Source organism: Arachis stenosperma, chromosome 1 (genome assembly GCF_014773155.1).
Source record: "Arachis stenosperma cultivar V10309 chromosome 1, arast.V10309.gnm1.PFL2, whole genome shotgun sequence".
In the NCBI taxonomy this organism is placed as follows: Eukaryota; Viridiplantae; Streptophyta; class Magnoliopsida; order Fabales; family Fabaceae; genus Arachis; species Arachis stenosperma.
This window is the reverse complement of record NC_080377.1, coordinates 56,805,962-56,820,000: the sequence shown is the minus strand read 5'-3', so window position 1 is coordinate 56,820,000 and position 14,039 is coordinate 56,805,962. Positions and strand designations below refer to the sequence as shown.

At 40.8% G+C, this 14,039-nt stretch overlaps 1 non-coding gene across 1 annotated transcript; it reads right to left on the bottom strand.

Moving 5' to 3' along the window:
* Positions 1–5,711: 5,711 nt before the first annotated feature.
* LOC130948386 (small nucleolar RNA R71) lies at positions 5,712–5,820 on the bottom strand. The gene has a single exon (XR_009073033.1). It is a non-coding gene; the product is annotated as a small nucleolar RNA R71 (small nucleolar RNA).
* Between the last annotated feature and the right edge of the window lie 8,219 nt (positions 5,821–14,039).

Sequence of the window (14,039 nt, the reverse complement as noted above, 5' to 3'; positions counted from 1 at the left end):
TTGTGTGTTTTTCTGTGATTTCAGGTAATTTCTGGCTGAAATTGAGGGACCTGAGCAAAACTCTGATAGGAGGCTGACAAAGAACTGCTGATGCTGTTGGAATCTGACCTCCCTGCACTCAAAATGGATTTTCTGGAGCTACAGAACTCCAAATGGTGCGCTCTCAACGGCGTTGAAAAGTAGACATCTAGAGATTTCCAGCAATATATAATAGTCCATACTTTATTCGTGATTAGATGACGTACACTGGCGCTCAACGCCAGTTCCATGTTGCTGTCTGGAGTCAAACGCCAGAAACACGTCACGAACCGGAGTTGAACGCCCAAAACACGTTACAACTTGGCGTTCAACTCCAAAAGAAGCCTCAGCTCGTGGATAGATCAAGCTCAGCCCAAACATACACCAAGTAGGCCCTGGAAGTGGATTTATGCATCAATTACTTACTCCTGTAAACCCTAGTAGCTAGTCTAGTATAAATAGGATAGTTTACTATTGTATTAGACATCTTGAGATGTTTAGTTCTCAGATCATGGGGGCTGGCCATTCGGCCATGCCTGGACCTTTTACTTATGTATTTTCAACGGTGAAGTTTCTACACACTATAGATTAAGGGTGTGGAGCTCTGTTGTACCTCAAGTTTCGATGCAATTACTACTATTTTCCATCCAATTCGATTTATTCCTGTTCTAAGATATCCGTTGCACTTCAACTTGATGAATGTGATGATCCGTGACACTCATCATCATTCTCACCTAAGAACGCGCGTGATTAACAACCACTTCCATTCTACCTTAGGCTGGGTGCATATCTCTTGGATTCCTTAATCAGAATCTTTGTGGTATAAGCTAGAATTGATGGCGACATTCATGGGAATCCGGAAAGTCTAACCTTGTCTGTGGTATTCCGAGTAGGATTCCGGGATTGAATGACTGTGACGAGCTTCAAACTCCTGAAGGCTGGGCGTTAGTGACAGACGCAAAAGAATCACTAGATTCTATTCCAACCTGATTGAGAACCGACAGATGATTAGCCGTGCTGTGACAGAGCATTTGGACCTTTTTCACTGAGAGGATGAGATGTAGCCATTTACAACGGTGATGCCCTACATACAGCTTGCCATGGAAAGGAGTAAGAAGGATTGGACGAAAGCAGTAGGAAAGCAGAGATTCAACAGGGATAAGCATCTCCATACGCTTATCTGAAACTCCCACCATTAATTTACATAAGTATTTCTATCCTTTATTATTTAATTAAGTATCTCTTTATATTTTCCGAAAACCATAATCCATTTGATTCCGCCTGACTGGGATCTACAAGATGACCATAGCTTGCTTCATACCAACAATCTCTGTGGGATCGACCCTTACTCACGTAAGGTTTATTACTTGGACGACCCAGTACACTTGCTGGTTAGTTGTGCGAAGTTGTGAATTAAATTTTAGACACTATGATATTGAGCACCAAGTTTTTGGAGCCCTTATCAGGGAATTAATTCCATACAACAATAAAGAGTACGAATCACAATTTTGTCCACCATGTTTTTGGCGCTGTTGCCGGGGAATATTCGAGTATGGACAACTAACGGTTCATCTTGTTGTTCAGATTAGGTAATTTTCTTTTCAAAAATAAAGCTTTCAAAAATTTTTCAAAATTTTTCTTTGTGTTTGTTTTTCCCAAAAATTATTTTCTTGTTTGGCAGACAAGTCAGTAAGACAAGCTTGTGGATTAGTAGAGGACGTGTTAGTAAAGGTTGAAGGCCTTTACATCCCTGCTGATTTGATAATCTTAGACACTAGGAAGGAAGAAGATGAATACATGGATCTGGCGCTGAACGCCAGAAACAAGAAACATCCTGGCGTTTGGACGCCAGGAATATGCCCTGAGGAAAGCTGGCGCTGAACGCTAGTAACAAGCATGGAACTGGCGTTCAACGCTAGAAACATGCTGCACATGGGCGTTGATCGCCCAGAACGTGCATCACTTCGGCGTTTAAACGCCAGAATGGTATGCTAAGGCTTTTTACATGCCTAATTGGTGCAGGGATGTAAATCCTTGGTAGTTTTAGTTGAGTTTTTATTATATTTTTATTAGTTTTTAGTTAAAATTCACTTTTCTGGACTTTACTATGAGTTTGTGTGTTTTTCTGTGATTTCAGGTATTTTCTGGCTGAAATTGAGGGATCTGAGCAAAAATCTGATTCAGAGACTGAAAAGGACTGCAGATGCTGTTGGATTCTGACCTCCCTGCACTCGAAGTGGATTTTCTGGAGCAACAGAAGCCCAATTGGCGCGCTCTCAACGGCGTTGGAAAGTAGACATCCTGGGCTTTCCAGCAATATATGATAGTCCATACTTTGCCCAAGATTTGATGGCCCAAACCGGCGTTCAAAGTCACCCTCAGAAATTCCAGCGTTAAACGCCGGAACTGGCACCAAAATGGGAGTTAAACGCCCAAACTGGCATAAAAGCTGGCGTTTAACTCCAAGAAGAGTCTCTACACGAAAATGCTTCAATGCTCAGCCCAAGCACACACCAAGTGGGCCCGGAAGTGGATTTTTATGTCATTTACTCATCTCTGTACACCCTAGGCTACTAGTTTTCTATAAGTAGGACCTTTTACTATTGTATTTGACATCTTCTAATCTTTGGAACCTTTTTCTTTAGATCTTTTGATCACTTTGGGAGGCTGGCCATTCGGCCATGCCTGGACCTTGTTCTTATGTATTTTCAACGGTGGAGTTTCTACACACCATAGATTAAGGTGTGGAGCTCTGCTGTACCTCGAGTATTAATGCAATTACTATTGTTCTTCTATTCAACTCCGCTTGTTCTTTGTCCAAGATATCACTTGTTCTTCAACTTGATAAATGTGATGATCCGTGACACTCATCATCATTCTCACCTATGAACAAGGTGACTGACAACCACTCTTGTTCTACAAGCAATCAAGGCTCTAGTGTTTATCTCTTGGATTCCTGATACACGATGCATGGTTGATCGCCTGACAACCGAGTGCTCGCCTGACAAACGAGCCAGCCATTCCGTGAGATCAGAGTCTTCGTGGTATAGGCAAGAACTGATGGCGGCATTCAAGAGAATCCGGAAGGTCTAACCTTGTCTGTGGTATTCTGAGTAGGATTCAATGATTGAATGACTGTGACGTGCTTCAAACTCCTAGCAGGCGGGGCGTTAGTGACAGACGCAAAAGGATCGATGGATTTTATTCCGGCCTGACCGAGAACCGACAGCTGATTAGCCATATGCTGTGACAGAGCATAGGACATTTTCACTGAGAGGATGGGAGGTAGCCACTGACAACGGTGAAACCCTACATGAGCTTGCCATGGAAAGGAGTAAGAAGGATTGGATGAAGACTGTAGGAAAGCAGAGAGAGACGGAAGGGAAGGCATCTTCATACGCTTATCTGAAGCTCTCACCAATGATATACATAAGTATCTCTATCTTTATCTTTATGCTTTATTCGTCTATCACTATACCCATTTGAGTCTGCCTGACTGAGATTTACAAGGTGACCATAGCTTGCTTCATACCAACAATCTCCGTGGGATCGACCCTTACTCGCGTAAGGTTTATTACTTGGACGACCCAGTGCACTTGCTGGTTAGTTGTGCGAAGTTGTGTTTATGCCATGGTATTGAGCACCAAGTCTTTGGAGCCATTACTAGGGATTATTTCGTGTATTAAAAAGTAGTGATCACAATTTCGTGCACCAAGTTTTTGGCGCCGTTGCCGGGGATTGTTTGTGTATGGACAACTGACGGTTCATCTTGTTGCTTAGATTAGGTATTTTTTTCAGAGTTCTTAAAAATGAATTCTAGTGTTTCATGATGATCTGTTGAAATCTGGCTGGCTGAGAAGCCATGTCTAATCTTATTGGACCGAGGTTTCAACTAATCATCACAATAGCTTGTTGATCTCTACCTGCTATTGGAGCATGATCTGCTAAGGCTTGGCTGGCCATTGGCCATGTCTAGTGTTTTGGACCGAAGCTTTCTTTGGAAGCTTGGCTGGCTGCGAAGCCATGTCTAATTCCTGGACCGGAGTCTTAGACTAGCATTGCAATGATTCCTGGAAATTCAAATTGAGAATTCTGAAACCTTTATTTTCTATTTCACATAATAATTTTCGAAAAAAAGCACAAAAAATTTTAAAATCATAAAAACCAAAAATATTTTATGTTTTTTGTTTGAGTCTAGTGTTTAATCTTAAGTTTGGTGTCTTGCATGCCTTGTTATTGATCTTGGTTCTATTTTCAAGTCAATAGTACAGGGGACTGAAGATTCAGAACATGCAGCAGAGGAATTACACAGAAAAAGCTGGGCGTTCAAAACGCCCAGTGAAGAAGGACAGACTGGCGTTTAAACGCCAGCCAGGGTACTGGTTGGGCGTTTAACGCCCAAAAAGGTAGCATTTTGGGCGTTAAACGCCAGAATGGATACCATTCTGGGCGTTTAACGCCAGGATGGCACAAGGGGGAAGATTTTGTTTTTCAAATCAATTTTTCAAGTTTCAAAGTTTTTCAAAATCAAATCTTTTTCAAATCAATCTTTTCAATCAAATGTTTTCAAAATCAATTTCTTTCCTTTTTCAAAGATACTTACTAATAATTAATGATTTGATTGAACATCTCAAGTTTGTTGCCTTTTCTGTTGAGAAAGGTTTAATGTTTGAATCATATCTTTTCTTGTTAGGCAAGTCATTAATTTTTTAAATCAAATCTTTTTAAATTGTTTTTCAAATCATATCTTTTTAAAATTGTTTTCAAATCATATCTTTTCAATCATATCTTTTTAAAACCATAATTTTTTTTCAATCATATCTTTCTTTTTAACTTCTAATTTCAAAATCTTTTTAAAAAAAAAAACACTTGATTTCTTTCACTCTTGGTTTTCGAAAATCAAATTAAAGTTTTTCAAAATGTTTTTAAAATCTTTTTAACTTAATTTTCGAAAATCTTCTTCCCTTCTTCTCACATCCTTCTATTTATGGAGTATAACTCCTTCTTAATGCACAATTCGAACTCTATCTAATCAAGTTCGAATTCTTCTACCTCTTTCTTCTATTTTTCTTTTCCTCTGACACCTCAAGGAATCTCTATACTGTGACATAGAGGATTTCACATTTTCTTGTTCTCTTCTCTTTCATATGAGCAGGAGCAGAGACAAAGGCATTCTTGTTGAAGCTGACCCTGAACCTGAAAGGACCTTGAAGCGAAAGCTAAGAGAAGCTAAGGCACAAATCTCTGTTGAGGACCTGACCGAATTCTTCAAAGAAGAAGAACCCCATGGTAGCCGAAAACAACAACAATGCCAACAATGCAAGGAAGGTGCTGGGTGACTTTACTGCACCTACTCCCGACTTCTATGGGAGAAGCATCTCTATCCCTGCCATTGGAGCAAACAACTTTGAGCTTAAGCCTCAATTAGTTTCTCTAATGCAACAGAATTGCAAGTTCCATGGACTTCCACTGGAAGATCCTCATCAGTTTTTAGCTGAGTTCTTGCAAATCTGTGACACACAGTCAAGACTAATGGGGTTGACCCTGAGGTCTACAGACTGATGCTATTCCCTTTTGCTGTAAGAGACAGAGCTAGAATATGGTTTGACTCTCAACCTAAAGAAAGCCTGGACTCTTGGGAAAAGCTAGTCAATGCCTTCTTGGCAAAGTTCTTTCCACCTCAAAAATTGAGTAAGCTCAGAGTGGAAGTCCAAACCTTCAGACAGAAGGATGGTGAATCCCTCTATGAAGCTTGGGAAGGATACAAACAATTAATCAGAAAGTGTCCCTCAGACATGCTTTCTGAATGGAGCATCATAGGTATTTTCTATGATGGTCTCTCTGAACTATCCAAGATGTCTTTGGATAGCTCTGCTGGAGGATCTCTTCATCTGAAGAAGACGCCTACAGAGGCTCAAGAGCTCATTGAAATGGTTGCAAATAACCAATTCATGTACACTTCTGAAAGGAATCCTGTAAACAATGGGACAAGTCAGAAGAAAGAAATTCTTGAGATTGATACTCTGAATGCCATTCTGGCTCAGAATAAGATATTGACTCAACAAGTCAATTTGATTTCTCAAAGTCTGTCTGGAATGCAAAATGCACCAAGCAGTACTAAGGATGCTTCATCTGAGGAAGAAGCTTATGATCCTGAGAACCCTTCAATGGAAGAGGTGAATTACCTAGGAGAACCCTATGGAAACACCTATAATTCTTCATGGAGAAATCACCCAAATTTCTCATGGAAGAATCAAGAGAGACCTCAACAAGGTTTCAATAACAATAATGGTGGAAGAAACAGGTTTAGCAATGGCAAGCCTTTTCCATCATCTTCTCAGCAACAGACAGAGAATTCTAAGCAGAACCCCTCTGACTTAGCAACCATGGTCTCTGATCTAATCAAAACCACTCAAAGTTTCATGACTGAAACAAGGTCTTCCATTAGGAATTTGGAGGCACAAGTGGGACAGCTGAGCAAGAAAGTTACTGAACTCCCTCCTAGTACTCTCCCAAGTAATACAGAAGAAAATCCAAAGGGAGAGTGCAAAGCCATAACCATGGCCGAATCTGGAGAGGAAAGAGAGGAAGTGGACGCTACTGAGGAAGGCCTCAATGGGCGTGCACTGACCTTCAATGAGTTCCCTAGTGAGGAACCATGGGAATCTGAGGCTCAAAATGAGACCATAGAGATCCCACTGGATTTACTTCTGCCTTTCATGAGCTCTGATGAGTATTCCTCCTCTGAAGAGGATGAGTATGTCACTGAAGAGCAAGTTGCCAAATACCTTGGAGCAATCATGAAGCTAAATGACAAGTTATTTGGAAATGAGACTTGGGAGGATGAACCCCCTTTGCTCACCAAAGAACTGGATGACTTGTCTAGGCAGAAATTACCTCAAAAGAAACAAGATCCTGGGAAGTTTTCAATACCTTGTACCATAGGCACCATGACCTTCAAGAAGGCTCTGTGTGACTTAGGGTCAAGTGTGAACCTCATGCCTCTCTCTGTAATGAAGAAGCTAGGGATCTTTGAGGTGCAAGCTGCAAGAATCTCATTAGAGATGGCAGACAACTCAAGAAAACAAGCTCATGGACTTGTAGAGAATGTTTTGGTAAAGATTGAAGACCACTACATCCCTACTGATTTCATAGTCTTAGAGAATGGGAAGTGCATGGATGAATCCATCATCCTTGGCAGACCCTTCCTAGCCACAGCAAAGGCTGTGATTGATGTTGATGGAGGTGAACTGATCATTCAAGTGAATGAAAAATCCTATGTGTTTAAGGCTCAAGGATATCCCTCTGTCACCATGGAGAGGAAGCATGAAGAGCTTCTCTCAAATTAGAGACAAACAGAGCCCCCACAGTCAAACTCTAAGTTTGGTGTTGGGAGGCCACAACCAAACTCTAAGTTTGGTGTTGAACCCCTACATTCAAACTCTAAGTTTGGGTGTTGGGAGGTTCCAACATTGCTCTGAGATCTGTGAGGCTCCATGAGAGCCCTCTGGTCAAGCTACTGACATTAAAGAAGCGCTTGTTGGGAGGCAACCCAATGATTATATTTTATATATTTTGGGCGTTTAACGCCCAGTCTGGCACCATTCTGGGCGTTTAACACCAGAAAGGGGCACCAGACTGGCGTTAAATCAGAAAAGGGCAAGAACCTGGCGTTAAACGCCAGGAATGGGCATCAGCCCGGCGTTTAACGCCAGAAATGGCTCAAAACGTGATTTTGAATGCCATTTGGTGCAGGGATGACTTTTCCTTGACACCACAGGATCTGTGGACCCCACAGGACCTCCACCAACCCCACCACTCTCTCTCTTCTTCACCCATTCACCAATCACCTCAATACCTCTTCCCCAAAAACCTTCACCTATCAACTCCATCTTTCTCTTCACCACTCACATCCATCCTTCATAAAACCCCACCAACCTCACCCTTCAAATTCAAACTTTCCCTCCCAAACCCACCCATAATGGCCGAACCCATCTCCCCTCTCTCCTATAAATACCCTTCTTCAATCCTTCATTTTCACACAACTAAACACCACTTCTCCCCCTCCTTGGCCGAATACATAAGCCACTCCCTTCTCCTCATTTCTTCTTCTTCTACTCTCTTCTTTCTTCTTTTGCTCGAGGAGCAAACCTTTTAAGTTTGGTGTGGTAAAAGCGTTGCTTTTCATTTTTCCATAACCATTTATGGCATCCAAGGCCGGAGAAACCTCTAGAAAGAGGAAAGGGAAGGCAAAGCTTCCACCTCCGAGTCATGGGAGATGGAGATGGATCATTCTCAAGGGTGCATCAAGACCACTTCTATGAAGTTGTGGCCTTGAAGAAGGTGATCCCCGAGGTCCCCTTTTCACTCAAAAAGGGTGAATATTCGGAGATCCGCCATGAGATCCGAAGAAGAGGTTGGGAAGTTCTTACCAACCCCATTCAACAAGTCGGAATCTTGATGGTTCAAGAGTTCTATGCCAATGCATGGATCACCAAGAACCATGATCAAAGTGTGAACCCGGATCCAAAGAATTATCTTACAATGGTTCGGGGAAATACTTGATTTTAGTCCGGAAAATGTAAGGTTAGCATTCAACTTGCCTATGATGCAAGGAGATGAACATCCTTACACTAGAAGGGTCAACTTTGATCAAAGGTTGGACCAAGTCCTCACAGTCATATGTGAAGAGGGTGCACAATGGAAGAGAGATTCAAGAGGGAAGCCGGTTCAATTGAGAAGGCATGACCTCAACCGTGGCTAGAGGATGGTTGGAGTTCATTCACGCTCATCATTCCCACTAGCAACCGGTCCGAAGTTACTCTAGACCGGGCCATCATGATTCATAGCATCATGATTGGAGAAGAAGTGGAAGTTCATGAGGTCATAGCCCAAGAACTCTACAAGGTGGCGGACAAGTCTTCCACCTTGGCAAGGTTAGCCTTTCCTCATCTCATTTGTCACCTCTGTTATTCAGTAGGAGTTGACATAGAAGGAGACACCCCCATTGATGAGGACAAGTCCATCACCAAGAAAAGGATGGAGCAAACAAGAGACCCCTCTCATCATGAGATCCCTGAGATACCTCAAGGGATGCACTTTCCTCCACAAAACTATTGGGAGCAACTGAACACCTCCCTAGGAGAATTGAGTTCCAACATGGGACAACTAAGGGTGGAGCACCAAGAACACTCCATTCTCCTCCATGAAATTAGAGAAGATCAAAGAATCATGAGAGAGGAGCAACAAAGACAAGGAAGAGACATTGAGGAGCTCAAGCACTCCATAAGACCTTCAAGAGGAAGAACAAGCCGCCATCACTAAGGTGGACCCGTTCTTTAATCTCCTTGTTCTTTATTTTCTTGTTTTTCGAAATTTTCATGCTTATGTTATCCATGTTTGTGTCTTATGATCATTAGTGTCTTAGTGTCTATGCCTGAAAGTTATGAATGTCCTATGAATCCATCACCTTTCTTAAGAATTATTCTTAATTGAAAAAGAAAAGAATTGCATGAATTTTGAATTTTATAACAGTTTAATTATTTTGATGTGGTGGCAACACTTTTGTTCTATGAATGTATGCTTGAACAGTGCATATGTCTTTTGAATTTGTGGTTCATGAATGTTGGCTCTTGAAAGAATGATGAAAAAGGAGACATGTTACTGAGGATCTGAAAAATCATAAAAATGATTCTTGAAGCAAGAAAAAGCAGTGAATACAAAAAAAAAAAAACCGAAAAAAAGGGAAAGAAAGAAAACGAAAATGAAAGAAAAAGAAAGAAATAAAGTTGTGATCCAAGGCAATAAGAGTGTGCTTAAGAACCCTGGACACCTCTAATTGGGGACTTTAGCAAAGCTAAGTCACAATCTGAAAGGGTTCACCCAATTATGTGTCTGTGGCATGTATATATCCGGTGGTAATACTGGAAGACAGAGTGTTTTGGGCCACAGCCAAGACTCAATAAGTAGCTGTGTTCAAGAATCATCATACTTAACTAGGAGAATCAATAACACTATCTGGATTCTGAGTTCCTAGAGAAGCCAATCATTCTGAATTCCAAAGGATAAAGTGAGATGCCAAAACTATTCAGAGGCAAAAAGCTAAAAGCCCCGCTCATCTAATTAATACTGATCTTCATAGATGTTTTTGGAGTTCATTGTATATTCTCTTCTTTTTATCCTATTTGATCTTCAGTTGCTTGGGGACAAGCAACAAATTAAGTTTGGTGTTGTGATGAGCGGATAATTTGTACGCTTTTTGGCATTGTTTTTAGTATGTTTTTCGTAGTTTTAGTTGAGTTTTTATTATATTTTTATTAGTTTTTAGTTAAAATTCACTTTTCTGGACTTTACTATGAGTTTGTGTGTTTTTCTGTGATTTCAGGTATTTTCTGGCTGAAATTGAGGGATCTGAGCAAAAATCTGATTCAGAGACTGAAAAGGACTGCAGATGCTGTTGGATTCTGACCTCCCTGCACTCGAAGTGGATTTTCTGGAGCAACAAAAGCCCAATTGGCGCGATCTCAACGGCGTTGGAAAGTAGACATCCTGGGCTTTCCAGCAATATATGATAGTCCATACTTTGCCCAAGATTTGATGGCCCAAACCGGCGTTCAAAGTCACCCTCAGAAATTCCAGCGTTAAACGCCGGAACTGGCACCAAAATGGGAGTTAAACGCCCAAACTGGCATAAAAGCTGGCGTTTAACTCCAAGAAGAGTCTCTACACGAAAATGCTTCAATGCTCAGCCCAAGCACACACCAAGTGGGCCCGGAAGTGGATTTTTATGTCATTTACTCATCTCTATACACCCTAGGCTACTAGTTTTCTATAAGTAGGACCTTTTACTATTGTATTTGACATCTTCTGATCTTTGGAACCTTTTTCTTTAGATCTTTTGATCACTTTGGGAGGCTGGCCATTCGGCCATGCCTGGACCTTGTTCTTATGTATTTTCAACGGTGGAGTTTCTACACACCATAGATTAAGGTGTGGAGCTCTGCTGTACCTCGAGTATTAATGCAATTACTATTGTTCTTCTATTCAACTCCGCTTGTTCTTTGTCCAAGATATCACTTGTTCTTCAACTTGATGAATGTGATGATCCGTGACACTCATCATCATTCTCACCTATGAACAAAGTGACTGACAACCACTCTTGTTCTACAAGCAATCAAGGCTCTAGTGTTTATCTCTTGGATTCCTGATACACGATGCATGGTTGATCGCCTGACAACCGAGTGCTCGCCTGACAAACGAGCCAGCCATTCCGTGAGATCAGAGTCTTCGTGGTATAGGCGAGAACTGATGGCGGCATTCAAGAGAATCCGGAAGGTCTAACCTTGTCTGTGGTATTCTGAGTAGGATTCAATGATTGAATGACTGTGACGTGCTTCAAACTCCTAGCAGGCGGGGCGTTAGTGACAGACGCAAAAGGATCGATGGATTTTATTCCGGCCTGACCGAGAACCGACAGCTGATTAGCCATATGCTGTGACAGAGCATAGGAACATTTTCACTGAGAGGATGGGAGGTAGCCACTGACAACGGTGAAACCCTACATGAGCTTGCCATGGAAAGGAGTAAGAAGGATTGGATGAAGACTGTAGGAAAGCAGAGAGAGACGGAAGGGAAGGCATCTTCATACGCTTATCTGAAGCTCTCACCAATGATATACATAAGTATCTCTATCTTTATCTTTATGCTTTATTCGTCTATCACTATACCCATTTGAGTCTGCCTGACTGAGATTTACAAGGTGACCATAGCTTGCTTCATACCAACAATCTCCGTGGGATCGACCCTTACTCGCGTAAGGTTTATTACTTGGACGACCCAGTGCACTTGCTGGTTAGTTGTGCGAAGTTGTGTTTATGCCATGGTATTGAGCACCAAGTCTTTGGAGCCATTACTAGGGATTATTTCGTGTATTAAAAAGTAGTGATCACAATTTCGTGCACCACCGACATTAATCCCTACATCAAGTTTTTGGTGCTGTTGTCGAAGAATTGCGATGTGTGCTCGTTATTGGTTATTGTGAATATTGTGAATAGCTTGTTTTTTGGTCATTTCTTGATTTTTGCTAGTAGTTAGGAGTTTGTTTTTTCTTTGCTTTTTGATAATCTTTGTTTTTATTTTCCCTCTTCTTTATGAATTCTCATCCTTGTGGTTTTGGGTATGGTCGTGACTATGTTGTAGTAAATAGTTATTTCAATGATGGCTCACATCATGGGAATGAAGATTTCTTGTAAAGGGAGCCACATCCATATAGACAATTGATGTGGAATTTACAACCACAAACTAACCGGTAAGTGAACCGAATCGTACCAAGTAGTACCTCAGGTGAATGAGGGTTGATCCCACGAGGATTGATAGACTAAGCAACAATGGTTGATTAATTTACTTAGTTAGACAAACAGAAAATGGTGTTTGAGAGTTATAAAAGCATTAAATAGGAAACTCAGAATATCAGAAGACAGGCAATAAATAAGTTGGGAATACAATATGGAGAAGGCAGTTAAGGCTTCAGAGTTATCTATTTTCCAGATTGACTTTTCTAAATTTATTTTAATCATGCAAGATTTAATTCCTGGCAAATTATATACGACTAAACCCTAATTCCTTAGACCTTTTTAGTCCCCTCTAAAATTCATCAATCGCCAATTCCTTGGTCAATTAATTCCAATTAGAGGGTGAAGTTCAATTCTAGTTATATGCCACAGAAATCCTAATTACCCAAACATAAGGGGATTATATGTCACGTATCCCGTTAAATCCAGATAAATTAGAAATTTAGGAGAATATGTTTTCAAGTTGTTGTTCAAGTAAAGAGCTTTTCCAAGTTATACAAGAACTCAATTAGAAAGAGGGTCATACTTCTGTTCCACCCAAATTCATAAAATAAAGAACAAAAACAATTCTTGAATTATAAATCAGTACATGAATTAAAAAAACAATAGAATCAATCCATACAATAAACAGAGCTCCTAACCTTAATAGTAGAGGTTTAGTTGCTCATGGTTCAGAGAAAAACTAGGATTCGGGTAAACTATAATTTACAGAATGAGATGGAATAATGGAATAGAAATTTCTTTTCCCTTTTATATCTAATCCTAATTAATTTAAAATCTATTTTCTAAAACTAAAATAATATCTTTTTCTATTTTAAAATAAAAATAAAGTTTAAATTAGAATTAATTAAATAATCCGCCCCTTGTAACGTGGAGACCACTTGGCTTCACTAGGATCCACGCCTAACTTCATGCTGTTTACCACACAAGGCGCCTAACTTGAACTGAAGAGCACGCCTTACTTTCTTGATTCATGGGTGGACCATGCCTTACTTGAATGATTCATAGGGGGCCACGCCTAACTTGATCTTGCCCTTCACTGCTGCGCCTTACTTGGATTAAGTAACAAGGCCTTGCGCCTTACTTAGCTGATAGGAGGGCATTGGTGCCTTACTTGATTGGAGGGATGGAAGCTGTGCCTTACTTGGTACAAGGGACCTTCTTTGCTGCGCCTTACTTGTCATGAGTCGCCATAACTTGTGTGTTGTTGTTGTGTCTTGCGCCTAACTTGAGAAATCTCAAGTTAGGCGCAGCCTTGGAAGAATTGGTGGAAGAGAAGTGAGCTATTATATATCGTTGGAAAACTCTAGAAGTTAGATTTCCAACGCGACTAGAATCACGTCCATTGGACTTTTGTAACTCGAGTTATTCAGGTTTGAGTGCAGAGAGGTCAGGGTTGACAGAATCATTCGCCTTCTTCTCTTTTTCTGCAGAAACTCCATCAAATCCTTCCGAATGCTACCTAAAATAAACAAAATTGCACAAACTCAAAGTATCATCCATAGTATCTAAAAGATTCTCAATTAAACTCAACAAATTAAATGTAAATTCACTAGGAAAAGATAGGAAAGATGCTCACGCATCACAACACCAAACTTGAATTGTTGCTTGTCCTCAAGCAACCAAACTAATATAGGCTTAGGATGTGAATTTGCATGAGAGTGTGAGTTC